The 27,334-nt window shown below is 51.7% G+C and overlaps 17 non-coding genes across 17 annotated transcripts; all 17 read right to left on the reverse strand.

Moving 5' to 3' along the window:
• Positions 1-212: 212 nt before the first annotated feature.
• LOC140469154 (5S ribosomal RNA) lies at positions 213-331 on the reverse strand. The gene has a single exon (XR_011955989.1). It is a non-coding gene; the product is annotated as a 5S ribosomal RNA (ribosomal RNA).
• A 1,535-nt stretch (positions 332-1,866) lies between these two features.
• LOC140468150 (5S ribosomal RNA) lies at positions 1,867-1,985 on the reverse strand. The gene has a single exon (XR_011955603.1). It is a non-coding gene; the product is annotated as a 5S ribosomal RNA (ribosomal RNA).
• A 1,533-nt stretch (positions 1,986-3,518) lies between these two features.
• LOC140467260 (5S ribosomal RNA) lies at positions 3,519-3,637 on the reverse strand. The gene has a single exon (XR_011955373.1). It is a non-coding gene; the product is annotated as a 5S ribosomal RNA (ribosomal RNA).
• Positions 3,638-5,172: 1,535 nt separating this feature from the next.
• Positions 5,173-5,291, reverse strand: LOC140474439 (5S ribosomal RNA). Its single transcript, XR_011959117.1, has one exon. It is a non-coding gene; the product is annotated as a 5S ribosomal RNA (ribosomal RNA).
• A 1,531-nt stretch (positions 5,292-6,822) lies between these two features.
• LOC140474450 (5S ribosomal RNA) lies at positions 6,823-6,941 on the reverse strand. The gene has a single exon (XR_011959125.1). It is a non-coding gene; the product is annotated as a 5S ribosomal RNA (ribosomal RNA).
• A 1,531-nt stretch (positions 6,942-8,472) lies between these two features.
• On the reverse strand, positions 8,473-8,591 carry LOC140475714 (5S ribosomal RNA). Its single transcript, XR_011960206.1, has one exon. It is a non-coding gene; the product is annotated as a 5S ribosomal RNA (ribosomal RNA).
• Positions 8,592-10,122: 1,531 nt separating this feature from the next.
• On the reverse strand, positions 10,123-10,241 carry LOC140474461 (5S ribosomal RNA). Its single transcript, XR_011959136.1, has one exon. It is a non-coding gene; the product is annotated as a 5S ribosomal RNA (ribosomal RNA).
• A 1,531-nt stretch (positions 10,242-11,772) lies between these two features.
• Positions 11,773-11,891, reverse strand: LOC140474472 (5S ribosomal RNA). Its single transcript, XR_011959147.1, has one exon. It is a non-coding gene; the product is annotated as a 5S ribosomal RNA (ribosomal RNA).
• Positions 11,892-13,422: 1,531 nt separating this feature from the next.
• On the reverse strand, positions 13,423-13,541 carry LOC140474483 (5S ribosomal RNA). The gene has a single exon (XR_011959155.1). It is a non-coding gene; the product is annotated as a 5S ribosomal RNA (ribosomal RNA).
• Positions 13,542-15,072: 1,531 nt separating this feature from the next.
• On the reverse strand, positions 15,073-15,191 carry LOC140474494 (5S ribosomal RNA). Its single transcript, XR_011959162.1, has one exon. It is a non-coding gene; the product is annotated as a 5S ribosomal RNA (ribosomal RNA).
• Positions 15,192-16,722: 1,531 nt separating this feature from the next.
• Positions 16,723-16,841, reverse strand: LOC140469557 (5S ribosomal RNA). Its single transcript, XR_011956157.1, has one exon. It is a non-coding gene; the product is annotated as a 5S ribosomal RNA (ribosomal RNA).
• A 1,531-nt stretch (positions 16,842-18,372) lies between these two features.
• On the reverse strand, positions 18,373-18,491 carry LOC140468239 (5S ribosomal RNA). Its single transcript, XR_011955624.1, has one exon. It is a non-coding gene; the product is annotated as a 5S ribosomal RNA (ribosomal RNA).
• Positions 18,492-20,022: 1,531 nt separating this feature from the next.
• Positions 20,023-20,141, reverse strand: LOC140468623 (5S ribosomal RNA). Its single transcript, XR_011955728.1, has one exon. It is a non-coding gene; the product is annotated as a 5S ribosomal RNA (ribosomal RNA).
• Positions 20,142-21,672: 1,531 nt separating this feature from the next.
• LOC140468058 (5S ribosomal RNA) lies at positions 21,673-21,791 on the reverse strand. Its single transcript, XR_011955584.1, has one exon. It is a non-coding gene; the product is annotated as a 5S ribosomal RNA (ribosomal RNA).
• A 1,531-nt stretch (positions 21,792-23,322) lies between these two features.
• Positions 23,323-23,441, reverse strand: LOC140474503 (5S ribosomal RNA). The gene has a single exon (XR_011959173.1). It is a non-coding gene; the product is annotated as a 5S ribosomal RNA (ribosomal RNA).
• A 1,535-nt stretch (positions 23,442-24,976) lies between these two features.
• Positions 24,977-25,095, reverse strand: LOC140468063 (5S ribosomal RNA). Its single transcript, XR_011955586.1, has one exon. It is a non-coding gene; the product is annotated as a 5S ribosomal RNA (ribosomal RNA).
• A 1,531-nt stretch (positions 25,096-26,626) lies between these two features.
• On the reverse strand, positions 26,627-26,745 carry LOC140469277 (5S ribosomal RNA). Its single transcript, XR_011956049.1, has one exon. It is a non-coding gene; the product is annotated as a 5S ribosomal RNA (ribosomal RNA).
• Positions 26,746-27,334: the final 589 nt, after the last annotated feature.

The following is a 27,334-nucleotide window of genomic DNA, read 5'->3' on the forward strand; positions in this document are numbered from 1 at the left end:
TGCCAGCCGCAGACAGCGTGCAGCCCCAATCCCTTTCTTTCCGTCTTTCTTGCTGATTTTGGCAGCGCTCCGCTCTCCTCCCCTCCCTGTCTCCTGCCTGCAGGAGACTGATGCCAGGCACAGCGGCAGCAAAAATAACCTGTCGCTGCATTGCGTGCGTGGCCCAACACGAGTGCAGAGGGGTGACTTGAGCAGCCCCTGCTGGCGTTAAAAGCCTACTGCACCTGGTATTCCCAGGCGGTCTCCCATCCAAGTACTAACCAGGGCTGAGTCCGCTTAGCTTCCGAGATCAGACGAGATCGGGCGCTTTCAGACTAGTATGGCCGTAGGCGCTGGCCTCTGCGTTTTCTCCCCACTTCAAGGCGTGCTGGCCAGCCACATTTTCTTTGCTGCTCTTTCTCTTGATCCCCTTTGTTTTTTTTTTCTCTCTTTTCTCTTTGCTCTTCCTCCTCCGTGCGTGCTTCCCTCCCTCCCTCCCTCCCTCCAGCTAGCCCTTGCCCACCAGGCTCCTGTCGTCTCCCACATCCCCACACAGGCCAACTGCAAGACCTCCCCCTGCTTCATAGGGCTGCAGCCTGCATTCTCTCATCCTTCCACACTCCTCCACGCCTCCATTTCGGAATGGCAGGCAGTGACCAGTGGGGTACCGCAGGGATCAGTACTGGGACCGCAGCTTTTTACAATATATGTTCATGATATAGAAGATGCTATTAGCAATAACATTAGCAAATTTGCTGATGATACTGAGCTGGGTGGCAGGGTGAAATGTGATGAGGATGTTAGGAGATTACCGGGTGACCTGGACAAGTTAGGTGAGTGGTCAGATGCATGGCAGATGCACTTTAATGTGGATAAATGGATGCTTATCCACTTTGGTGGCAAGAACAGGAAGGCAGATTACTACCTAAATGGAATCAATTTCGGTCAAGGGACAGTACCGAGAGATCTGGGGGTTCTTGTACACCACTCAATGAAGGTAAGCATGCAGGTACAGCAGGTAGTGAAGAAGGCTAATAGCATGCTGGCCTTCATAACAAGAGGGATCGAGTACAGAAGCAAAGAGGTTCTTCTGCAGGTGTACAGGGCCCTGGTGAGACCACACCTGGAGTACTGTGTGCAGTTCTGGTCTCCAAATTTGAGGAGAGACATTCTGGCTATTGAGGGAGTGCAGCGTAGGTTGACGAGATCAATTCCTGGAATGGCGGGATTACCTTACACTGAAAGACTGGAGCGACTGGGCTTGTGTACCCTTGAGTTTAGAAAACTGAGAGGGGATCTGGTTCAGACATATAGGATTATCAAAGGATTGGACACTCTGGCGGCAGGAAACGTGAGTGCCGAAACAGAGGACACAGCTTAAAAATACGGGGTAGACCGTTTAGGACAGAGATGAGGAGAAACGTCTTCACCCAGAGAGTGGTGGCTGTGTGGAATGCTCTGCCCCAGAGGGCAGTGGAGGCCCAGTCTCTGGATTCATTGAAGAAAGAGTTGGACAGAGCTCTCAAGGATAGTGGAATCAAGGCTTATGGAGATAAGGCAGGAACAGGATACTGATTAAGGATGATCAGCCATGATCATATTGAATGGTGGTGCAGGCTCCAAGGGCAGAATGGCCAACTCCTGCACCTATTGTCTATTGTCCTCCTTTCCTGACTGCCAGCCGCAGACAGCGTGCAGCCCCAATCCCTTTCTTTCCGTCTTTCTTGCTGATTTTGGCAGCGCTCCGCTCTCCTCCCCTCCCTGTCTCCTGCCTGCAGGAGACTGATGCCAGGCACAGCGGCAGCAAAAATAACCTGTCGCTGCATTGCGTGCGTGGCCCAACACGAGTGCAGAGGGGTGACTTGAAAAGCCCCTGCTGGCGTTAAAAGCCTACTGCACCTGGTATTCCCAGGCGGTCTCCCATCCAAGTACTAACCAGGCCCGAGTCTGCTTAGCTTCCGAGATCAGACGAAATCGGGCGCTTTCAGACTAGTATGGCCGTAGGCGCTGGCCCCTGCCTTTTCTCCCCACTTCAAGGCGTGCTGGCCAGCCACATTTTCTTTGCTGCTCTTTCTCTTGATCCCCTTTGTTTTTTTTCTCTCTTTTCTCTTTGCTCTTCCTCCTCCGTGCGTGCTTCCCTCCCTCCCTCCCTCCCTCCAGCTAGCCCTTGCCCACCAGGCTCCTGTCGTCTCCCACATCCCCACACAGGCCAACTGCAAGACCTCCCCCTGCTTCATAGGGCTGCAGCCTGCATTCTCTCATCCTTCCACACTCCTCCACGCCTCCATTTCGGAATGGCAGGCAGTGACCAGTGGGGTACCGCAGGGATCAGTACTGGGACCGCAGCTTTTTACAATATATGTTCATGATATAGAAGATGCTATTAGCAATAACATTAGCAAATTTGCTGATGATACTGAGCTGGGTGGCAGGGTGAAATGTGATGAGGATGTTAGGAGATTACCGGGTGACCTGGACAAGTTAGGTGAGTGGTCAGATGCATGGCAGATGCACTTTAATGTGGATAAATGGATGCTTATCCACTTTGGTGGCAAGAACAGGAAGGCAGATTACTACCTAAATGGAATCAATTTCGGTCAAGGGACAGTACCGAGAGATCTGGGGGTTCTTGTACACCACTCAATGAAGGTAAGCATGCAGGTACAGCAGGTAGTGAAGAAGGCTAATAGCATGCTGGCCTTCATAACAAGAGGGATCGAGTACAGAAGCAAAGAGGTTCTTCTGCAGGTGTACAGGGCCCTGGTGAGACCACACCTGGAGTACTGTGTGCAGTTCTGGTCTCCAAATTTGAGGAGAGACATTCTGGCTATTGAGGGAGTGCAGCGTAGGTTGACGAGATCAATTCCTGGAATGGCGGGATTACCTTACACTGAAAGACTGGAGCGACTGGGCTTGTGTACCCTTGAGTTTAGAAGACTGAGAGGGGATCTGGTTGAGACATATAAGATTATCAAAGGATTGGACACTCTGGCGGCAGGAAACGTGAGTGCCGAAACCGAGGACACAGCTTAAAAATACGGGGTAGACCGTTTAGGACAGAGATGAGGAGAAACGTCTTCACCCAGAGAGTGGTGGCTGTGTGGAATGCTCTGCCCCAGAGGGCAGTGGAGGCCCAGTCTCTGGATTCATTGAAGAAAGAGTTGGACAGAGCTCTCAAGGATAGTGGAATCAAGGCTTATGGAGATAAGGCAGGAACAGGATACTGATTAAGGATGATCAGCCATGATCATATTGAATGGTGGTGCAGGCTCCAAGGGCAGAATGGCCAACTCCTGCACCTATTGTCTATTGTCCTCCTTTCCTGACTGCCAGCCGCAGACAGCGTGCAGCCCCAATCCCTTTCTTTCCGTCTTTCTTGCTGATTTTGGCAGCGCTCCGCTCTCCTCCCCTCCCTGTCTCCTGCCTGCAGGAGACTGATGCCAGGCACAGCGGCAGCAAAAATAACCTGTCGCTGCATTGCGTGCGTCGCCCAACACGAGTGCAGAGGGGTGACTTGAGCAGCCCCTGCTGGCGGAAAAAGCCTACTGCACCTGGTATTCCCAGGCGGTCTCCCATCCAAGTACTAACCAGGCCTGAGTCTGCTTAGCTTCCGAGATCAGACGAGATCAGGCGTTTTCAGACTAGTATGGCCGTAGGCGCTACCCCCTGCCTTTTCTCCCCACTTCAAGGCGTGCTGGCCAGCCACATTTTCTTTGCTGCTCTTTCTCTTGATCCCCTTTGTTTTTTTTTTCTCTCTTTTCTCTTTGCTCTTCCTCCTCCGTGCGTGCTTCCCTCCCTCCCTCCCTCCCTCCAGCTAGCCCTTGCCCACCAGGCTCCTGTCGTCTCCCACATCCCCACACAGGCCAACTGCAAGACCTCCCCCTGCTTCATAGGGCTGCAGCCTGCATTCTCTCATCCTTCCACACTCCTCCACGCCTCCATTTCGGAATGGCAGGCAGTGACCAGTGGGGTACCGCAGGGATCAGTACTGGGACCGCAGCTTTTTACAATATATGTTCATGATATAGAAGATGCTATTAGCAATAACATTAGCAAATTTGCTGATGATACTGAGCTGGGTGGCAGGGTGAAATGTGATGAGGATGTTAGGAGATTACCGGGTGACCTGGACAAGTTAGGTGAGTGGTCAGATGCATGGCAGATGCACTTTAATGTGGATAAATGGATGCTTATCCACTTTGGTGGCAAGAACAGGAAGGCAGATTACTACCTAAATGGAATCAATTTCGGTCAAGGGACAGTACCGAGAGATCTGGGGGTTCTTGTACACCACTCAATGAAGGTCAGCATGCAGGTACAGCAGGTAGTGAAGAAGGCTAATAGCATGCTGGCCTTCATAACAAGAGGGATCGAGTACAGAAGCAAAGAGGTTCTTCTGCAGGTGTACAGGGCCCTGGTGAGACCACACCTGGAGTACTGTGTGCAGTTCTGGTCTCCAAATTTGAGGAGACACATTCTGGCTATTGAGGGAGTGCAGCGTAGGTTGACGAGGTCAATTCCTGGAATGGCGTGATTACCTTACACTGAAAGACTGGAGCGACTGGGCTTGTGTACCCTTGAGTTTAGAAGACTGAGAGGGGATCTGGTTGAGACATATAAGATTATCAAAGGATTGGACACTCTGGCGGCAGGAAACGTGAGTGCCGAAACAGAGGACACAGCTTAAAAATACGGGGTAGACCGTTTAGGACAGAGATGAGGAGAAACGTCTTCACCCAGAGAGTGGTGGCTGTGTGGAATGCTCTGCCCCAGAGGGCAGTGGAGGCCCAGTCTCTGGATTCATTGAAGAAAGAGTTGGACAGAGCTCTCAAGGATAGTGGAATCAAGGCTTATGGAGATAAGGCAGGAACAGGATACTGATTAAGGATGATCAGCCATGATCATATTGAATGGTGGTGCAGGCTCCAAGGGCAGAATGGCCAACTCCTGCACCTATTGTCTATTGTCCTCCTTTCCTGACTGCCAGCCGCAGACAGCGTGCAGCCCCAATCCCTTTCTTTCCGTCTTTCTTGCTGATTTTGGCAGCGCTCCGCTCTCCTCCCCTCCCTGTCTCCTGCCTGCAGGAGACTGATGCCAGGCACAGCGGCAGCAAAAATAACCTGTCGCTGCATTGCGTGCGTGGCCCAACACGAGTGCAGAGGGGTGACTTGAGCAGCCCCTGCTGGCGGAAAAAGCCTACTGCACCTGGTATTCCCAGGCGGTCTCCCATCCAAGTACTAACCAGGCCTGAGTCTGCTTAGCTTCCGAGATCAGACGAGATCGGGCGTTTTCAGACTAGTATGGCCGTAGGCGCTGGCCCCTGCCTTTTCTCCCCACTTCAAGGCGTGCTGGCCAGCCACATTTTCTTTGCTGCTCTTTCTCTTGATCCCCTTTGTTTTTTTTTTCTCTCTTTTCTCTTTGCTCTTCCTCCTCCGTGCGTGCTTCCCTCCCTCCCTCCCTCCAGCTAGCCCTTGCCCACCAGGCTCCTGTCGTCTCCCACATCCCCACACAGGCCAACTGCAAGACCTCCCCCTGCTTCATAGGGCTGCAGCCTGCATTCTCTCATCCTTCCACACTCCTCCACGCCTCCATTTCGGAATGGCAGGCAGTGACCAGTGGGGTACCGCAGGGATCAGTACTGGGACCGCAGCTTTTTACAATATATGTTCATGATATAGAAGATGCTATTAGCAATAACATTAGCAAATTTGCTGATGATACTGAGCTGGGTGGCAGGGTGAAATGTGATGAGGATGTTAGGAGATTACCGGGTGACCTGGACAAGTTAGGTGAGTGGTCAGATGCATGGCAGATGCACTTTAATGTGGATAAATGGATGCTTATCCACTTTGGTGGCAAGAACAGGAAGGCAGATTACTACCTAAATGGAATCAATTTCGGTCAAGGGACAGTACCGAGAGATCTGGGGGTTCTTGTACACCACTCAATGAAGGTCAGCATGCAGGTACAGCAGGTAGTGAAGAAGGCTAATAGCATGCTGGCCTTCATAACAAGAGGGATCGAGTACAGAAGCAAAGAGGTTCTTCTGCAGGTGTACAGGGCCCTGGTGAGACCACACCTGGAGTACTGTGTGCAGTTCTGGTCTCCAAATTTGAGGAGACACATTCTGGCTATTGAGGGAGTGCAGCGTAGGTTGACGAGGTCAATTCCTGGAATGGCGGGATTACCTTACACTGAAAGACTGGAGCGACTGGGCTTGTGTACCCTTGAGTTTAGAAGACTGAGAGGGGATCTGGTTGAGACATATAAGATTATCAAAGGATTGGACACTCTGGCGGCAGGAAACGTGAGTGCCGAAACAGAGGACACAGCTTAAAAATACGGGGTAGACCGTTTAGGACAGAGATGAGGAGAAACGTCTTCACCCAGAGAGTGGTGGCTGTGTGGAATGCTCTGCCCCAGAGGGCAGTGGAGGCCCAGTCTCTGGATTCATTGAAGAAAGAGTTGGACAGAGCTCTCAAGGATAGTGGAATCAAGGCTTATGGAGATAAGGCAGGAACAGGATACTGATTAAGGATGATCAGCCATGATCATATTGAATGGTGGTGCAGGCTCCAAGGGCAGAATGGCCAACTCCTGCACCTATTGTCTATTGTCCTCCTTTCCTGACTGCCAGCCGCAGACAGCGTGCAGCCCCAATCCCTTTCTTTCCGTCTTTCTTGCTGATTTTGGCAGCGCTCCGCTCTCCTCCCCTCCCTGTCTCCTGCCTGCAGGAGACTGATGCCAGGCACAGCGGCAGCAAAAATAACCTGTCGCTGCATTGCGTGCGTGGCCCAACACGAGTGCAGAGGGGTGACTTGAGCAGCCCCTGCTGGCGGAAAAAGCCTACTGCACCTGGTATTCCCAGGCGGTCTCCCATCCAAGTACTAACCAGGCCTGAGTCTGCTTAGCTTCCGAGATCAGACGAGATCGGGCGTTTTCAGACTAGTATGGCCGTAGGCGCTGGCCCCTGCCTTTTCTCCCCACTTCAAGGCGTGCTGGCCAGCCACATTTTCTTTGCTGCTCTTTCTCTTGATCCCCTTTGTTTTTTTTTTCTCTCTTTTCTCTTTGCTCTTCCTCCTCCGTGCGTGCTTCCCTCCCTCCCTCCCTCCAGCTAGCCCTTGCCCACCAGGCTCCTGTCGTCTCCCACATCCCCACACAGGCCAACTGCAAGACCTCCCCCTGCTTCATAGGGCTGCAGCCTGCATTCTCTCATCCTTCCACACTCCTCCACGCCTCCATTTCGGAATGGCAGGCAGTGACCAGTGGGGTACCGCAGGGATCAGTACTGGGACCGCAGCTTTTTACAATATATGTTCATGATATAGAAGATGCTATTAGCAATAACATTAGCAAATTTGCTGATGATACTGAGCTGGGTGGCAGGGTGAAATGTGATGAGGATGTTAGGAGATTACCGGGTGACCTGGACAAGTTAGGTGAGTGGTCAGATGCATGGCAGATGCACTTTAATGTGGATAAATGGATGCTTATCCACTTTGGTGGCAAGAACAGGAAGGCAGATTACTACCTAAATGGAATCAATTTCGGTCAAGGGACAGTACCGAGAGATCTGGGGGTTCTTGTACACCACTCAATGAAGGTCAGCATGCAGGTACAGCAGGTAGTGAAGAAGGCTAATAGCATGCTGGCCTTCATAACAAGAGGGATCGAGTACAGAAGCAAAGAGGTTCTTCTGCAGGTGTACAGGGCCCTGGTGAGACCACACCTGGAGTACTGTGTGCAGTTCTGGTCTCCAAATTTGAGGAGAGACATTCTGGCTATTGAGGGAGTGCAGCGTAGGTTGACGAGGTCAATTCCTGGAATGGCGGGATTACCTTACACTGAAAGACTGGAGCGACTGGGCTTGTGTACCCTTGAGTTTAGAAGACTGAGAGGGGATCTGGTTGAGACATATAAGATTATCAAAGGATTGGACACTCTGGCGGCAGGAAACGTGAGTGCCGAAACAGAGGACACAGCTTAAAAATACGGGGTAGACCGTTTAGGACAGAGATGAGGCGAAACGTCTTCACCCAGAGAGTGGTGGCTGTGTGGAATGCTCTGCCCCAGAGGGCAGTGGAGGCCCAGTCTCTGGATTCATTGAAGAAAGAGTTGGACAGAGCTCTCAAGGATAGTGGAATCAAGGCTTATGGAGATAAGGCAGGAACAGGATACTGATTAAGGATGATCAGCCATGATCATATTGAATGGTGGTGCAGGCTCCAAGGGCAGAATGGCCAACTCCTGCACCTATTGTCTATTGTCCTCCTTTCCTGACTGCCAGCCGCAGACAGCGTGCAGCCCCAATCCCTTTCTTTCCGTCTTTCTTGCTGATTTTGGCAGCGCTCCGCTCTCCTCCCCTCCCTGTCTCCTGCCTGCAGGAGACTGATGCCAGGCACAGCGGCAGCAAAAATAACCTGTCGCTGCATTGCGTGCGTGGCCCAACACGAGTGCAGAGGGGTGACTTGAGCAGCCCCTGCTGGCGGAAAAAGCCTACTGCACCTGGTATTCCCAGGCGGTCTCCCACCCAAGTACTAACCAGGCCTGAGTCTGCTTAGCTTCCGAGATCAGACGAGATCGGGCGTTTTCAGACTAGTATGGCCGTAGGCGCTGGCCCCTGCCTTTTCTCCCCACTTCAAGGCGTGCTGGCCAGCCACATTTTCTTTGCTGCTCTTTCTCTTGATCCCCTTTGTTTTTTTTTTCTCTCTTTTCTCTTTGCTCTTCCTCCTCCATGCGTGCTTCCCTCCCTCCCTCCCTCCAGCTAGCCCTTGCCCACCAGGCTCCTGTCGTCTCCCACATCCCCACACAGGCCAACTGCAAGACCTCCCCCTGCTTCATAGGGCTGCAGCCTGCATTCTCTCATCCTTCCACACTCCTCCACGCCTCCATTTCGGAATGGCAGGCAGTGACCAGTGGGGTACCGCAGGGATCAGTACTGGGACCGCAGCTTTTTACAATATATGTTCATGATATAGAAGATGCTATTAGCAATAACATTAGCAAATTTGCTGATGATACTGAGCTGGGTGGCAGGGTGAAATGTGATGAGGATGTTAGGAGATTACCGGGTGACCTGGACAAGTTAGGTGAGTGGTCAGATGCATGGCAGATGCACTTTAATGTGGATAAATGGATGCTTATCCACTTTGGTAGCAAGAACAGGAAGGCAGATTACTACCTAAATGGAATCAATTTCGGTCAAGGGACAGTACCGAGAGATCTGGGGGTTCTTGTACACCACTCAATGAAGGTCAGCATGCAGGTACAGCAGGTAGTGAAGAAGGCTAATAGCATGCTGGCCTTCATAACAAGAGGGATCGAGTACAGAAGCAAAGAGGTTCTTCTGCAGGTGTACAGGGCCCTGGTGAGACCACACCTGGAGTACTGTGTGCAGTTCTGGTCTCCAAATTTGAGGAGAGACATTCTGGCTATTGAGGGAGTGCAGCGTAGGTTGACGAGGTCAATTCCTGGAATGGCGGGATTACCTTACACTGAAAGACTGGAGCGACTGGGCTTGTGTACCCTTGAGTTTAGAAGACTGAGAGGGGATCTGGTTGAGACATATAAGATTATCAAAGGATTGGACACTCTGGCGGCAGGAAACGTGAGTGCCGAAACAGAGGACACAGCTTAAAAATACGGGGTAGACCGTTTAGGACAGAGATGAGGAGAAACGTCTTCACCCAGAGAGTGGTGGCTGTGTGGAATGCTCTGCCCCAGAGGGCAGTGGAGGCCCAGTCTCTGGATTCATTGAAGAAAGAGTTGGACAGAGCTCTCAAGGATAGTGGAATCAAGGCTTATGGAGATAAGGCAGGAACAGGATACTGATTAAGGATGATCAGCCATGATCATATTGAATGGTGGTGCAGGCTCCAAGGGCAGAATGGCCAACTCCTGCACCTATTGTCTATTGTCCTCCTTTCCTGACTGCCAGCCGCAGACAGCGTGCAGCCCCAATCCCTTTCTTTCCGTCTTTCTTGCTGATTTTGGCAGCGCTCCGCTCTCCTCCCCTCCCTGTCTCCTGCCTGCAGGAGACTGATGCCAGGCACAGCGGCAGCAAAAATAACCTGTCGCTGCATTGCGTGCGTGGCCCAACACGAGTGCAGAGGGGTGACTTGAGCAGCCCCTGCTGGCGGAAAAAGCCTACTGCACCTGGTATTCCCAGGCGGTCTCCCATCCAAGTACTAACCAGGCCTGAGTCTGCTTAGCTTCCGAGATCAGACGAGATCGGGCGTTTTCAGACTAGTATGGCCGTAGGCGCTGGCCCCTGCCTTTTCTCCCCACTTCAAGGCGTGCTGGCCAGCCACATTTTCTTTGCTGCTCTTTCTCTTGATCCCCTTTGTTTTTTTTTTCTCTCTTTTCTCTTTGCTCTTCCTCCTCCGTGCGTGCTTCCCTCCCTCCCTCCCTCCAGCTAGCCCTTGCCCACCAGGCTCCTGTCGTCTCCCACATCCCCACACAGGCCAACTGCAAGACCTCCCCCTGCTTCATAGGGCTGCAGCCTGCATTCTCTCATCCTTCCACACTCCTCCACGCCTCCATTTCGGAATGGCAGGCAGTGACCAGTGGGGTACCGCAGGGATCAGTACTGGGACCGCAGCTTTTTACAATATATGTTCATGATATAGAAGATGCTATTAGCAATAACATTAGCAAATTTGCTGATGATACTGAGCTGGGTGGCAGGGTGAAATGTGATGAGGATGTTAGGAGATTACCGGGTGACCTGGACAAGTTAGGTGAGTGGTCAGATGCATGGCAGATGCACTTTAATGTGGATAAATGGATGCTTATCCACTTTGGTGGCAAGAACAGGAAGGCAGATTACTACCTAAATGGAATCAATTTCGGTCAAGGGACAGTACCGAGAGATCTGGGGGTTCTTGTACACCACTCAATGAAGGTCAGCATGCAGGTACAGCAGGTAGTGAAGAAGGCTAATAGCATGCTGGCCTTCATAACAAGAGGGATCGAGTACAGAAGCAAAGAGGTTCTTCTGCAGGTGTACAGGGCCCTGGTGAGACCACACCTGGAGTACTGTGTGCAGTTCTGGTCTCCAAATTTGAGGAGACACATTCTGGCTATTGAGGGAGTGCAGCGTAGGTTGACGAGGTCAATTCCTGGAATGGCGGGATTACCTTACACTGAAAGACTGGAGCGACTGGGCTTGTGTACCCTTGAGTTTAGAAGACTGAGAGGGGATCTGGTTGAGACATATAAGATTATCAAAGGATTGGACACTCTGGCGGCAGGAAACGTGAGTGCCGAAACAGAGGACACAGCTTAAAAATACGGGGTAGACCGTTTAGGACAGAGATGAGGAGAAACGTCTTCACCCAGAGAGTGGTGGCTGTGTGGAATGCTCTGCCCCAGAGGGCAGTGGAGGCCCAGTCTCTGGATTCATTGAAGAAAGAGTTGGACAGAGCTCTCAAGGATAGTGGAATCAAGGCTTATGGAGATAAGGCAGGAACAGGATACTGATTAAGGATGATCAGCCATGATCATATTGAATGGTGGTGCAGGCTCCAAGGGCAGAATGGCCAACTCCTGCACCTATTGTCTATTGTCCTCCTTTCCTGACTGCCAGCCGCAGACAGCGTGCAGCCCCAATCCCTTTCTTTCCGTCTTTCTTGCTGATTTTGGCAGCGCTCCGCTCTCCTCCCCTCCCTGTCTCCTGCCTGCAGGAGACTGATGCCAGGCACAGCGGCAGCAAAAATAACCTGTCGCTGCATTGCGTGCGTGGCCCAACACGAGTGCAGAGGGGTGACTTGAGCAGCCCCTGCTGGCGGAAAAAGCCTACTGCACCTGGTATTCCCAGGCGGTCTCCCATCCAAGTACTAACCAGGCCTGAGTCTGCTTAGCTTCCGAGATCAGACGAGATCGGGCGTTTTCAGACTAGTATGGCCGTAGGCGCTGGCCCCTGCCTTTTCTCCCCACTTCAAGGCGTGCTGGCCAGCCACATTTTCTTTGCTGCTCTTTCTCTTGATCCCCTTTGTTTTTTTTTTCTCTCTTTTCTCTTTGCTCTTCCTCCTCCGTGCGTGCTTCCCTCCCTCCCTCCCTCCAGCTAGCCCTTGCCCACCAGGCTCCTGTCGTCTCCCACATCCCCACACAGGCCAACTGCAAGACCTCCCCCTGCTTCATAGGGCTGCAGCCTGCATTCTCTCATCCTTCCACACTCCTCCACGCCTCCATTTCGGAATGGCAGGCAGTGACCAGTGGGGTACCGCAGGGATCAGTACTGGGACCGCAGCTTTTTACAATATATGTTCATGATATAGAAGATGCTATTAGCAATAACATTAGCAAATTTGCTGATGATACTGAGCTGGGTGGCAGGGTGAAATGTGATGAGGATGTTAGGAGATTACCGGGTGACCTGGACAAGTTAGGTGAGTGGTCAGATGCATGGCAGATGCACTTTAATGTGGATAAATGGATGCTTATCCACTTTGGTGGCAAGAACAGGAAGGCAGATTACTACCTAAATGGAATCAATTTCGGTCAAGGGACAGTACCGAGAGATCTGGGGGTTCTTGTACACCACTCAATGAAGGTCAGCATGCAGGTACAGCAGGTAGTGAAGAAGGCTAATAGCATGCTGGCCTTCATAACAAGAGGGATCGAGTACAGAAGCAAAGAGGTTCTTCTGCAGGTGTACAGGGCCCTGGTGAGACCACACCTGGAGTACTGTGTGCAGTTCTGGTCTCCAAATTTGAGGAGAGACATTCTGGCTATTGAGGGAGTGCAGCGTAGGTTGACGAGGTCAATTCCTGGAATGGCGGGATTACCTTACACTGAAAGACTGGAGCGACTGGGCTTGTGTACCCTTGAGTTTAGAAGACTGAGAGGGGATCTGGTTGAGACATATAAGATTATCAAAGGATTGGACACTCTGGCGGCAGGAAACGTGAGTGCCGAAACAGAGGACACAGCTTAAAAATACGGGGTAGACCGTTTAGGACAGAGATGAGGCGAAACGTCTTCACCCAGAGAGTGGTGGCTGTGTGGAATGCTCTGCCCCAGAGGGCAGTGGAGGCCCAGTCTCTGGATTCATTGAAGAAAGAGTTGGACAGAGCTCTCAAGGATAGTGGAATCAAGGCTTATGGAGATAAGGCAGGAACAGGATACTGATTAAGGATGATCAGCCATGATCATATTGAATGGTGGTGCAGGCTCCAAGGGCAGAATGGCCAACTCCTGCACCTATTGTCTATTGTCCTCCTTTCCTGACTGCCAGCCGCAGACAGCGTGCAGCCCCAATCCCTTTCTTTCCGTCTTTCTTGCTGATTTTGGCAGCGCTCCGCTCTCCTCCCCTCCCTGTCTCCTGCCTGCAGGAGACTGATGCCAGGCACAGCGGCAGCAAAAATAACCTGTCGCTGCATTGCGTGCGTGGCCCAACACGAGTGCAGAGGGGTGACTTGAGCAGCCCCTGCTGGCGGAAAAAGCCTACTGCACCTGGTATTCCCAGGCGGTCTCCCATCCAAGTACTAACCAGGCCTGAGTCTGCTTAGCTTCCGAGATCAGACGAGATCGGGCGTTTTCAGACTAGTATGGCCGTAGGCGCTGGCCCCTGCCTTTTCTCCCCACTTCAAGGCGTGCTGGCCAGCCACATTTTCTTTGCTGCTCTTTCTCTTGATCCCCTTTGTTTTTTTTTTCTCTCTTTTCTCTTTGCTCTTCCTCCTCCATGCGTGCTTCCCTCCCTCCCTCCCTCCAGCTAGCCCTTGCCCACCAGGCTCCTGTCGTCTCCCACATCCCCACACAGGCCAACTGCAAGACCTCCCCCTGCTTCATAGGGCTGCAGCCTGCATTCTCTCATCCTTCCACACTCCTCCACGCCTCCATTTCGGAATGGCAGGCAGTGACCAGTGGGGTACCGCAGGGATCAGTACTGGGACCGCAGCTTTTTACAATATATGTTCATGATATAGAAGATGCTATTAGCAATAACATTAGCAAATTTGCTGATGATACTGAGCTGGGTGGCAGGGTGAAATGTGATGAGGATGTTAGGAGATTACCGGGTGACCTGGACAAGTTAGGTGAGTGGTCAGATGCATGGCAGATGCACTTTAATGTGGATAAATGGATGCTTATCCACTTTGGTAGCAAGAACAGGAAGGCAGATTACTACCTAAATGGAATCAATTTCGGTCAAGGGACAGTACCGAGAGATCTGGGGGTTCTTGTACACCACTCAATGAAGGTCAGCATGCAGGTACAGCAGGTAGTGAAGAAGGCTAATAGCATGCTGGCCTTCATAACAAGAGGGATCGAGTACAGAAGCAAAGAGGTTCTTCTGCAGGTGTACAGGGCCCTGGTGAGACCACACCTGGAGTACTGTGTGCAGTTCTGGTCTCCAAATTTGAGGAGAGACATTCTGGCTATTGAGGGAGTGCAGCGTAGGTTGACGAGGTCAATTCCTGGAATGGCGGGATTACCTTACACTGAAAGACTGGAGCGACTGGGCTTGTGTACCCTTGAGTTTAGAAGACTGAGAGGGGATCTGGTTGAGACATATAAGATTATCAAAGGATTGGACACTCTGGCGGCAGGAAACGTGAGTGCCGAAACAGAGGACACAGCTTAAAAATACGGGGTAGACCGTTTAGGACAGAGATGAGGAGAAACGTCTTCACCCAGAGAGTGGTGGCTGTGTGGAATGCTCTGCCCCAGAGGGCAGTGGAGGCCCAGTCTCTGGATTCATTGAAGAAAGAGTTGGACAGAGCTCTCAAGGATAGTGGAATCAAGGCTTATGGAGATAAGGCAGGAACAGGATACTGATTAAGGATGATCAGCCATGATCATATTGAATGGTGGTGCAGGCTCCAAGGGCAGAATGGCCAACTCCTGCACCTATTGTCTATTGTCCTCCTTTCCTGACTGCCAGCCGCAGACAGCGTGCAGCCCCAATCCCTTTCTTTCCGTCTTTCTTGCTGATTTTGGCAGCGCTCCGCTCTCCTCCCCTCCCTGTCTCCTGCCTGCAGGAGACTGATGCCAGGCACAGCGGCAGCAAAAATAACCTGTCGCTGCATTGCGTGCGTGGCCCAACACGAGTGCAGAGGGGTGACTTGAGCAGCCCCTGCTGGCGGAAAAAGCCTACTGCACCTGGTATTCCCAGGCGGTCTCCCATCCAAGTACTAACCAGGCCTGAGTCTGCTTAGCTTCCGAGATCAGACGAGATCGGGCGTTTTCAGACTAGTATGGCCGTAGGCGCTGGCCCCTGCCTTTTCTCCCCACTTCAAGGCGTGCTGGCCAGCCACATTTTCTTTGCTGCTCTTTCTCTTGATCCCCTTTGTTTTTTTTTTCTCTCTTTTCTCTTTGCTCTTCCTCCTCCGTGCGTGCTTCCCTCCCTCCCTCCCTCCAGCTAGCCCTTGCCCACCAGGCTCCTGTCGTCTCCCACATCCCCACACAGGCCAACTGCAAGACCTCCCCCTGCTTCATAGGGCTGCAGCCTGCATTCTCTCATCCTTCCACACTCCTCCACGCCTCCATTTCGGAATGGCAGGCAGTGACCAGTGGGGTACCGCAGGGATCAGTACTGGGACCGCAGCTTTTTACAATATATGTTCATGATATAGAAGATGCTATTAGCAATAACATTAGCAAATTTGCTGATGATACTGAGCTGGGTGGCAGGGTGAAATGTGATGAGGATGTTAGGAGATTACCGGGTGACCTGGACAAGTTAGGTGAGTGGTCAGATGCATGGCAGATGCACTTTAATGTGGATAAATGGATGCTTATCCACTTTGGTGGCAAGAACAGGAAGGCAGATTACTACCTAAATGGAATCAATTTCGGTCAAGGGACAGTACCGAGAGATCTGGGGGTTCTTGTACACCACTCAATGAAGGTCAGCATGCAGGTACAGCAGGTAGTGAAGAAGGCTAATAGCATGCTGGCCTTCATAACAAGAGGGATCGAGTACAGAAGCAAAGAGGTTCTTCTGCAGGTGTACAGGGCCCTGGTGAGACCACACCTGGAGTACTGTGTGCAGATCTGGTCTCCAAATTTGAGGAGAGACATTCTGGCTATTGAGGGAGTGCAGCGTAGGTTGACGAGGTCAATTCCTGGAATGGCGGGATTACCTGACACTGAAAGACTGGAGCGACTGGGCTTGTGTACCCTTGAGTTTAGAAGACTGAGAGGGGATCTGGTTGAGACATATAGGATTATCAAAGGATTGGACACTCTGGCGGCAGGAAACGTGAGTGCCGAAACAGAGGACACAGCTTAAAAATACGGGGTAGACCGTTTAGGACAGAGATGAGGAGAAACGTCTTCACCCAGAGAGTGGTGGCTGTGTGGAATGCTCTGCCCCAGAGGGCAGTGGAGGCCCAGTCTCTGGATTCATTGAAGAAAGAGTTGGACAGAGCTCTCAAGGATAGTGGAATCAAGGCTTATGGAGATAAGGCAGGAACAGGATACTGATTAAGGATGATCAGCCATGATCATATTGAATGGTGGTGCAGGCTCCAAGGGCAGAATGGCCAACTCCTGCACCTATTGTCTATTGTCCTCCTTTCCTGACTGCCAGCCGCAGACAGCGTGCAGCCCCAATCCCTTTCTTTCCGTCTTTCTTGCTGATTTTGGCAGCGCTCCGCTCTCCTCCCCTCCCTGTCTCCTGCCTGCAGGAGACTGATGCCAGGCACAGCGGCAGCAAAAATAACCTGTCGCTGCATTGCGTGCGTGGCCCAACACGAGTGCAGAGGGGTGACTTGAGCAGCCCCTGCTGGCGGAAAAAGCCGACTGCACCTGGTATTCCCAGGCGGTCTCCCACCCAAGTACTAACCAGGCCTGAGTCTGCTTAGCTTCCGAGATCAGACGAGATCAGGCGTTTTCAGACTAGTATGGCCGTAGGCGCTACCCCCTGCCTTTTCTCCCCACTTCAAGGCGTGCTGGCCAGCCACATTTTCTTTGCTGCTCTTTCTCTTGATCCCCTTTGTTTTTTTTTTCTCTCTTTTCTCTTTGCTCTTCCTCCTCCGTGCGTGCTTCCCTCCCTCCCTCCCTCCAGCTAGCCCTTGCCCACCAGGCTCCTGTCGTCTCCCACATCCCCACACAGGCCAACTGCAAGACCTCCCCCTGCTTCATAGGGCTGCAGCCTGCATTCTCTCATCCTTCCACACTCCTCCACGCCTCCATTTCGGAATGGCAGGCAGTGACCAGTGGGGTACCGCAGGGATCAGTACTGGGACCGCAGCTTTTTACAATATATGTTCATGATATAGAAGATGCTATTAGCAATAACATTAGCAAATTTACTGATGATACTGAGCTGGGTGGCAGGGTGAAATGTGATGAGGATGTTAGGAGATTACCGGGTGACCTGGACAAGTTAGGTGAGTGGTCAGATGCATGGCAGATGCACTTTAATGTGGATAAATGGATGCTTATCCACTTTGGTGGCAAGAACAGGAAGGCAGATTACTTCCTAAATGGAATCAATTTCGGTCAAGGGACAGTACCGAGAGATCTGGGGGTTCTTGTACACCACTCAATGAAGGTAAGCATGCAGGTACAGCAGGTAGTGAAGAAGGCTAATAGCATGCTGGCCTTCATAACAAGAGGGATCGAGTACAGAAGCAAAGAGGTTCTTCTGCAGGTGTACAGGGCCCTGGTGAGACCACACCTGGAGTACTGTGTGCAGTTCTGGTCTCCAAATTTGAGGAGAGACATTCTGGCTATTGAGGGAGTGCAGCCTAGGTTGACCAGGTCAATTCCTGGAATGGCGGGATTACCTTACACTGAAAGACTGGAGCGACTGGGCTTGTGTACCCTTGAGTTTAGAAGACTGAGAGGGGATCTGGTTGAGACATATAAGATTATCAAAGGATTGGACACTCTGGCGGCAGGAAACGTGAGTGCCGAAACAGAGGACACAGCTTAAAAATACGGGGTAGACCGTTTAGGACAGAGATGAGGAGAAACGTCTTCACCCAGAGAGTGGTGGCTGTGTGGAATGCTCTGCCCCAGAGGGCAGTGGAGGCCCAGTCTCTGGATTCATTGAAGAAAGAGTTGGACAGAGCTCTCAAGGATAGTGGAATCAAGGCTTATGGAGATAAGGCAGGAACAGGATACTGATTAAGGATGATCAGCCATGATCATATTGAATGGTGGTGCAGGCTCCAAGGGCAGAATGGCCAACTCCTGCACCTATTGTCTATTGTCCTCCTTTCCTGACTGCCAGCCGCAGACAGCGTGCAGCCCCAATCCCTTTCTTTCCGTCTTTCTTGCTGATTTTGGCAGCGCTCCGCTCTCCTCCCCTCCCTGTCTCCTGCCTGCAGGAGACTGATGCCAGGCACAGCGGCAGCAAAAATAACCTGTCGCTGCATTGCGTGCGTGGCCCAACACGAGTGCAGAGGGGTGACTTGAGCAGCCCCTGCTGGCGGAAAAAGCCTACTGCACCTGGTATTCCCAGGCGGTCTCCCATCCAAGTACTAACCAGGCCTGAGTCTGCTTAGCTTCCAAGATCAGACGAGATCGGGCGTTTTCAGACTAGTATGGCCGTAGGCGCTGGCCCCTGCCTTTTCTCCCCACTTCAAGGCGTGCTGGCCAGCCACATTTTCTTTGCTGCTCTTTCTCTTGATCCCCTTTGTTTTTTTTTTCTCTCTTTTCTCTTTGCTCTTCCTCCTCCGTGCGTGCTTCCCTCCCTCCCTCCCTCCAGCTAGCCCTTGCCCACCAGGCTCCTGTCGTCTCCCACATCCCCACACAGGCCAACTGCAAGACCTCCCCCTGCTTCATAGGGCTGCAGCCTGCATTCTCTCATCCTTCCACACTCCTCCACGCCTCCATTTCGGAATGGCAGGCAGTGACCAGTGGGGTACCGCAGGGATCAGTACTGGGACCGCAGCTTTTTACAATATATGTTCATGATATAGAAGATGCTATTAGCAATAACATTAGCAAATTTGCTGATGATACTGAGCTGGGTGGCAGGGTGAAATGTGATGAGGATGTTAGGAGATTTCCGGGTGACCTGGACAAGTTAGGTGAGTGGTCAGATGCATGGCAGATGCACTTTAATGTGGATAAATGGATGCTTATCCACTTTGGTGGCAAGAACAGGAAGGCAGATTACTACCTAAATGGAATCAATTTCGGTCAAGGGACAGTACCGAGAGATCTGGGGGTTCTTGTACACCACTCAATGAAGGTTAGCATGCAGGAACAGCAGGTAGTGAAGAAGGCTAATAGCATGCTGGCCTTCATAACAAGAGGGATCGAGTACAGAAGCAAAGAGGTTCTTCTGCAGGTGTACAGGGCCCTGGTGAGACCACACCTGGAGTACTGTGTGCAGTTCTGGTCTCCAAATTTGAGGAGACACATTCTGGCTATTGAGGGAGTGCAGCGTAGGTTGACGAGGTCAATTCCTGGAATGGCGGGATTACCTTACACTGAAAGACTGGAGCGACTGGGCTTGTGTACCCTTGAGTTTAGAAGACTGAGAGGGGATCTGGTTGAGACATATAAGATTATCAAAGGATTGGACATTCTGGCGGCAGGAAACGTGAGTGCCGAAACAGAGGACACAGCTTAAAAATACAGGGTAGACCGTTTAGGACAGAGATGAGGAGAAACGTCTTCACCCAGAGAGTGGTGGCTGTGTGGAATGCTCTGCCCCAGAGGGCAGTGGAGGCCCAGTCTCTGGATTCATTGAAGAAAGAGTTGGACAGAGCTCTCAAGGATAGTGGAATCAAGGCTTATGGAGATAAGGCAGGAACAGGATACTGATTAAGGATGATCAGCCATGATCATATTGAATGGTGGTGCAGGCTCCAAGGGCAGAATGGCCAACTCCTGCACCTATTGTCTATTGTCCTCCTTTCCTGACTGCCAGCCGCAGACAGCGTGCAGCCCCAATCCCTTTCTTTCCGTCTTTCTTGCTGATTTTGGCAGCGCTCCGCTCTCCTCCCCTCCCTGTCTCCTGCCTGCAGGAGACTGATGCCAGGCACAGCGGCAGCAAAAATAACCTGTCGCTGCATTGCGTGCGTGACCCAACACGAGTGCAGAGGGGTTACTTGAGCAGCCCCTGCTGGCGGAAAAAGCCTACTGCACCTGGTATTCCCAGGCGGTCTCCCATCCAAGTACTAACCAGGCCTGAGTCTGCTTAGCTTCCGAGATCAGACGAGATCGGGCGTTTTCAGACTAGCATGGCCATAGGCGCTGGCCCATGCCTTTTCTCCCCACTTCAAGGCGTGCTGGCCAGCCACATTTTCTTTGCTGCTCTTTCTCTTGATCCCCTTTGTTTTTTTTTTCTCTCTTTTCTCTTTGCTCTTCCTCCTCCATGCGTGCTTCCCTCCCTCCCTCCCTCCAGCTAGCCCTTGCCCACCAGGCTCCTGTCGTCTCCCACATCCCCACACAGGCCAACTGCAAGACCTCCCCCTGCTTCATAGGGCTGCAGCCTGCATTCTCTCATCCTTCCACACTCCTCCACGCCTCCATTTCGGAATGGCAGGCAGTGACCAGTGGGGTACCGCAGGGATCAGTACTGGGACCGCAGCTTTTTACAATATATGTTCATGATATAGAAGATGCTATTAGCAATAACATTAGCAAATTTGCTGATGATACTGAGCTGGGTGGCAGGGTGAAATGTGATGAGGATGTTAGGAGATTACCGGGTGACCTGGACAAGTTAGGTGAGTGGTCAGATGCATGGCAGATGCACTTTAATGTGGATAAATGGATGCTTATCCACTTTGGTAGCAAGAACAGGAAGGCAGATTACTACCTAAATGGAATCAATTTCGGTCAAGGGACAGTACCGAGAGATCTGGGGGTTCTTGTACACCACTCAATGAAGGTAAGCATGCAGGTACAGCAGGTAGTGAAGAAGGCTAATAGCATGCTGGCCTTCATAACAAGAGGGATCGAGTACAGAAGCAAAGAGGTTCTTCTGCAGGTGTACAGGGCCCTGGTGAGACCACACCTGGAGTACTGTGTGCAGTTCTGGTCTCCAAATTTGAGGAGAGACATTCTGGCTATTGAGGGAGTGCAGCGTAGGTTGACGAGGTCAATTCCTGGAATGGCGGGATTACCTTACACTGAAAGACTGGAGCGACTGGGCTTGTGTACCCTTGAGTTTAGAAGACTGAGAGGGGATCTGGTTGAGACATATAAGATTATCAAAGGATTGGACACTCTGGCGGCAGGAAACGTGAGTGCCGAAACAGAGGACACAGCTTAAAAATACGGGGTAGACCGTTTAGGACAGAGATGAGGAGAAACGTCTTCACCCAGAGAGTGGTGGCTGTGTGGAATGCTCTGCCCCAGAGGGCAGTGGAGGCCCAGTCTCTGGATTCATTGAAGAAAGAGTTGGACAGAGCTCTCAAGGATAGTGGAATCAAGGCTTATGGAGATAAGGCAGGAACAGGATACTGATTAAGGATGATCAGCCATGATCATATTGAATGGTGGTGCAGGCTCCAAGGGCAGAATGGCCAACTCCTGCACCTATTGTCTATTGTCCTCCTTTCCTGACTGCCAGCCGCAGACAGCGTGCAGCCCCAATCCCTTTCTTTCCGTCTTTCTTGCTGATTTTGGCAGCGCTCCGCTCTCCTCCCCTCCCTGTCTCCTGCCTGCAGGAGACTGATGCCAGGCACAGCGGCAGCAAAAATAACCTGTCGCTGCATTGCGTGCGTGGCCCAACACGAGTGCAGAGGGGTGACTTGAGCAGCCCCTGCTGGCGGAAAAAGCCTACTGCACCTGGTATTCCCAGGCGGTCTCCCATCCAAATACTAACCAGGCCTGAGTCTGCTTAGCTTCCGAGATCAGACGAGATCGGGCGTTTTCAGACTAGTATGGCCGTAGGCGCTGGCCCCTGCCTTTTCTCCCCACTTCAAGGCGTGCTGGCCAGCCACATTTTCTTTGCTGCTCTTTCTCTTGATCCCCTTTGTTTTTTTTTTCTCACTTTTCTCTTTGCTCTTCCTCCTCCGTGCGTGCTTCCCTCCCTCCCTCCCTCCAGCTAGCCCTTGCCCACCAGGCTCCTGTCGTCTCCCACATCCCCACACAGGCCAACTGCAAGACCTCCCCCTGCTTCATAGGGCTGCAGCCTGCATTCTCTCATCCTTCCACACTCCTCCACGCCTCCATTTCGGAATGGCAGGCAGTGACCAGTGGGGTACCGCAGGGATCAGTACTGGGACCGCAGCTTTTTACAATATATGTTCATGATATAGAAGATGCTATTAGCAATAACATTAGCAAATTTGCTGATGATACTGAGCTGGGTGGCAGGGTGAAATGTGATGAGGATGTTAGGAGATTACCGGGTGACCTGGACAAGTTAGGTGAGTGGTCAGATGCATGGCAGATGCACTTTAATGTGGATAAATGGATGCTTATCCACTTTGGTGGCAAGAACAGGAAGGCAGATTACTACCTAAATGGAATCAATTTCGGTCAAGGGACAGTACCGAGAGATCTGGGGGTTCTTGTACACCACTCAATGAAGGTCAGCATGCAGGTACAGCAGGTAGTGAAGAAGGCTAATAGCATGCTGGCCTTCATAACAAGAGGGATCGAGTACAGAAGCAAAGAGGTTCTTCTGCAGGTGTACAGGGCCCTGGTGAGACCACACCTGGAGTACTGTGTGCAGTTCTGGTCTCCAAATTTGAGGAGACACATTCTGGCTATTGAGGGAGTGCAGCGTAGGTTGACGAGGTCAATTCCTGGAATGGCGGGATTACCTTACACTGAAAGACTGGAGCGACTGGGCTTGTGTACCCTTGAGTTTAGAAGACTGAGAGGGGATCTGGTTGAGACATATAAGATTATCAAAGGATTGGACACTCTGGCGGCAGGAAACGTGAGTGCCGAAACAGAGGACACAGCTTAAAAATACGGGGTAGACCGTTTAGGACAGAGATGAGGAGAAACGTCTTCACCCAGAGAGTGGTGGCTGTGTGGAATGCTCTGCCCCAGAGGGCAGTGGAGGCCCAGTCTCTGGATTCATTGAAGAAAGAGTTGGACAGAGCTCTCAAGGATAGTGGAATCAAGGCTTATGGAGATAAGGCAGGAACAGGATACTGATTAAGGATGATCAGCCATGATCATATTGAATGGTGGTGCAGGCTCCAAGGGCAGAATGGCCAACTCCTGCACCTATTGTCTATTGTCCTCCTTTCCTGACTGCCAGCCGCAGACAGCGTGCAGCCCCAATCCCTTTCTTTCCGTCTTTCTTGCTGATTTTGGCAGCGCTCCGCTCTCCTCCCCTCCCTGTCTCCTGCCTGCAGGAGACTGATGCCAGGCACAGCGGCAGCAAAAATAACCTGTCGCTGCATTGCGTGCGTGGCCCAACACGAGTGCAGAGGGGTGACTTGAGCAGCCCCTGCTGGCGGAAAAAGCCTACTGCACCTGGTATTCCCAGGCGGTCTCCCATCCAAGTACTAACCAGGCCTGAGTCTGCTTAGCTTCCGAGATCAGACGAGATCGGGCGTTTTCAGACTAGTATGGCCGTAGGCGCTGGCCCCTGCCTTTTCTCCCCACTTCAAGGCGTGCTGGCCAGCCACATTTTCTTTGCTGCTCTTTCTCTTGATCCCCTTTGTTTTTTTTTTCTCTCTTTTCTCTTTGCTCTTCCTCCTCCGTGCGTGCTTCCCTCCCTCCCTCCCTCCCTCCAGCTAGCCCTTGCCCACCAGGCTCCTGTCGTCTCCCACATCCCCACACAGGCCAACTGCAAGACCTCCCCCTGCTTCATAGGGCTGCAGCCTGCATTCTCTCATCCTTCCACACTCCTCCACGCCTCCATTTCGGAATGGCAGGCAGTGACCAGTGGGGTACCGCAGGGATCAGTACTGGGACCGCAGCTTTTTACAATATATGTTCATGATATAGAAGATGCTATTAGCAATAACATTAGCAAATTTGCTGATGATACTGAGCTGGGTGGCAGGGTGAAATGTGATGAGGATGTTAGGAGATTACCGGGTGACCTGGACAAGTTAGGTGAGTGGTCAGATGCATGGCAGATGCACTTTAATGTGGATAAATGGATGCTTATCCACTTTGGTGGCAAGAACAGGAAGGCAGATTACTACCTAAATGGAATCAATTTCGGTCAAGGGACAGTACCGAGAGATCTGGGGGTTCTTGTACACCACTCAATGAAGGTCAGCATGCAGGTACAGCAGGTAGTGAAGAAGGCTAATAGCATGCTGGCCTTCATAACAAGAGGGATCGAGTACAGAAGCAAAGAGGTTCTTCTGCAGGTGTACAGGGCCCTGGTGAGACCACACCTGGAGTACTGTGTGCAGATCTGGTCTCCAAATTTGAGGAGAGACATTCTGGCTATTGAGGGAGTGCAGCGTAGGTTGACGAGGTCAATTCCTGGAATGGCGGGATTACCTTACACTGAAAGACTGGAGCGACTGGGCTTGTGTACCCTTGAGTTTAGAAGACTGAGAGGGGATCTGGTTGAGACATATAGGATTATCAAAGGATTGGACACTCTGGCGGCAGGAAACGTGAGTGCCGAAACAGAGGACACAGCTTAAAAATACGGGGTAGACCGTTTAGGACAGAGATGAGGAGAAACGTCTTCACCCAGAGAGTGGTGGCTGTGTGGAATGCTCTGCCCCAGAGGGCAGTGGAGGCCCAGTCTCTGGATTCATTGAAGAAAGAGTTGGACAGAGCTCTCAAGGATAGTGGAATCAAGGCTTATGGAGATAAGGCAGGAACAGGATACTGATTAAGGATGATCAGCCATGATCATATTGAATGGTGGTGCAGGCTCCAAGGGCAGAATGGCCAACTCCTGCACCTATTGTCTATTGTCCTCCTTTCCTGACTGCCAGCCGCAGACAGCGTGCAGCCCCAATCCCTTTCTTTCCGTCTTTCTTGCTGATTTTGGCAGCGCTCCGCTCTCCTCCCCTCCCTGTCTCCTGCCTGCAGGAGACTGATGCCAGGCACAGCGGCAGCAAAAATAACCTGTCGCTGCATTGCGTGCGTGGCCCAACACGAGTGCAGAGGGGTGACTTGAGCAGCCCCTGCTGGCGGAAAAAGCCTACTGCACCTGGTATTCCCAGGCGGTCTCCCATCCAAATACTAACCAGGCCTGAGTCTGCTTAGCTTCCGAGATCAGACGAGATCGGGCGTTTTCAGACTAGTATGGCCGTAGGCGCTGGCCCCTGCCTTTTCTCCCCACTTCAAGGCGTGCTGGCCAGCCACATTTTCTTTGCTGCTCTTTCTCTTGATCCCCTTTGTTTTTTTTTTCTCACTTTTCTCTTTGCTCTTCCTCCTCCGTGCGTGCTTCCCTCCCTCCCTCCCTCCAGCTAGCCCTTGCCCACCAGGCTCCTGTCGTCTCCCACATCCCCACACAGGCCAACTGCAAGACCTCCCCCTGCTTCATAGGGCTGCAGCCTGCATTCTCTCATCCTTCCACACTCCTCCACGCCTCCATTTCGGAATGGCAGGCAGTGACCAGTGGGGTACCGCAGGGATCAGTACTGGGACCGCAGCTTTTTACAATATATGTTCATGATATAGAAGATGCTATTAGCAATAACATTAGCAAATTTGCTGATGATACTGAGCTGGGTGGCAGGGTGAAATGTGATGAGGATGTTAGGAGATTACCGGGTGACCTGGACAAGTTAGGTGAGTGGTCAGATGCATGGCAGATGCACTTTAATGTGGATAAATGGATGCTTATCCACTTTGGTGGCAAGAACAGGAAGGCAGATTACTACCTAAATGGAATCAATTTCGGTCAAGGGACAGTACCGAGAGATCTGGGGGTTCTTGTACACCACTCAATGAAGGTCAGCATGCAGGTACAGCAGGTAGTGAAGAAGGCTAATAGCATGCTGGCCTTCATAACAAGAGGGATCGAGTACAGAAGCAAAGAGGTTCTTCTGCAGGTGTACAGGGCCCTGGTGAGACCACACCTGGAGTACTGTGTGCAGTTCTGGTCTCCAAATTTGAGGAGACACATTCTGGCTATTGAGGGAGTGCAGCGTAGGTTGACGAGGTCAATTCCTGGAATGGCGGGATTACCTTACACTGAAAGACTGGAGCGACTGGGCTTGTGTACCCTTGAGTTTAGAAGACTGAGAGGGGATCTGGTTGAGACATATAAGATTATCAAAGGATTGGACACTCTGGCGGCAGGAAACGTGAGTGCCGAAACAGAGGACACAGCTTAAAAATACGGGGTAGACCGTTTAGGACAGAGATGAGGAGAAACGTCTTCACCCAGAGAGTGGTGGCTGTGTGGAATGCTCTGCCCCAGAGGGCAGTGGAGGCCCAGTCTCTGGATTCATTGAAGAAAGAGTTGGACAGAGCTCTCAAGGATAGTGGAATCAAGGCTTATGGAGATAAGGCAGGAACAGGATACTGATTAAGGATGATCAGCCATGATCATATTGAATGGTGGTGCAGGCTCCAAGGGCAGAATGGCCAACTCCTGCACCTATTGTCTATTGTCCTCCTTTCCTGACTGCCAGCCGCAGACAGCGTGCAGCCCCAATCCCTTTCTTTCCGTCTTTCTTGCTGATTTTGGCAGCGCTCCGCTCTCCTCCCCTCCCTGTCTCCTGCCTGCAGGAGACTGATGCCAGGCACAGCGGCAGCAAAAATAACCTGTCGCTGCATTGCGTGCGTGGCCCAACACGAGTGCAGAGGGGTGACTTGAGCAGCCCCTGCTGGCGGAAAAAGCCTACTGCACCTGGTATTCCCAGGCGGTCTCCCATCCAAGTACTAACCAGGCCTGAGTCTGCTTAGCTTCCAAGATCAGACGAGATCGGGCATTTTCAGACTAGTATGGCCGTAGGCGCTAGCCCCTGCCTTTTCTCCCCACTTCAAGGCGTGCTGGCCAGCCACATTTTCTTTGCTGCTCTTTCTCTTGATCCCCTTTGTTTTTTTTTTCTCTCTTTTCTCTTTGCTCTTCCTCCTCCGTGCGTGCTTCCCTCCCTCCCTCCCTCCAGCTAGCCCTTGCCCACCAGGCTCCTGTCGTCTCCCACATCCCCACACAGGCCAACTGCAAGACCTCCCCCTGCTTCATAGGGCTGCAGCCTGCATTCTCTCATCCTTCCACACTCCTCCACGCCTCCATTTCGGAATGGCAGGCAGTGACCAGTGGGGTACCGCAGGGATCAGTACTGGGACCGCAGCTTTTTACAATATATGTTCATGATATAGAAGATGCTATTAGCAATAACATTAGCAAATTTGCTGATGATACTGAGCTGGGTGGCAGGGTGAAATGTGATGAGGATGTTAGGAGATTACCGGGTGACCTGGACAAGTTAGGTGAGTGGTCAGATGCATGGCAGATGCACTTTAATGTGGATAAATGGATGCTTATCCACTTTGGTGGCAAGAACAGGAAGGCAGATTACTACCTAAATGGAATCAATTTCGG

This window comes from Chiloscyllium punctatum, chromosome 3, assembly GCF_047496795.1.
Source record: "Chiloscyllium punctatum isolate Juve2018m chromosome 3, sChiPun1.3, whole genome shotgun sequence".
NCBI classification, from domain to species: domain Eukaryota; kingdom Metazoa; phylum Chordata; class Chondrichthyes; order Orectolobiformes; family Hemiscylliidae; genus Chiloscyllium; species Chiloscyllium punctatum.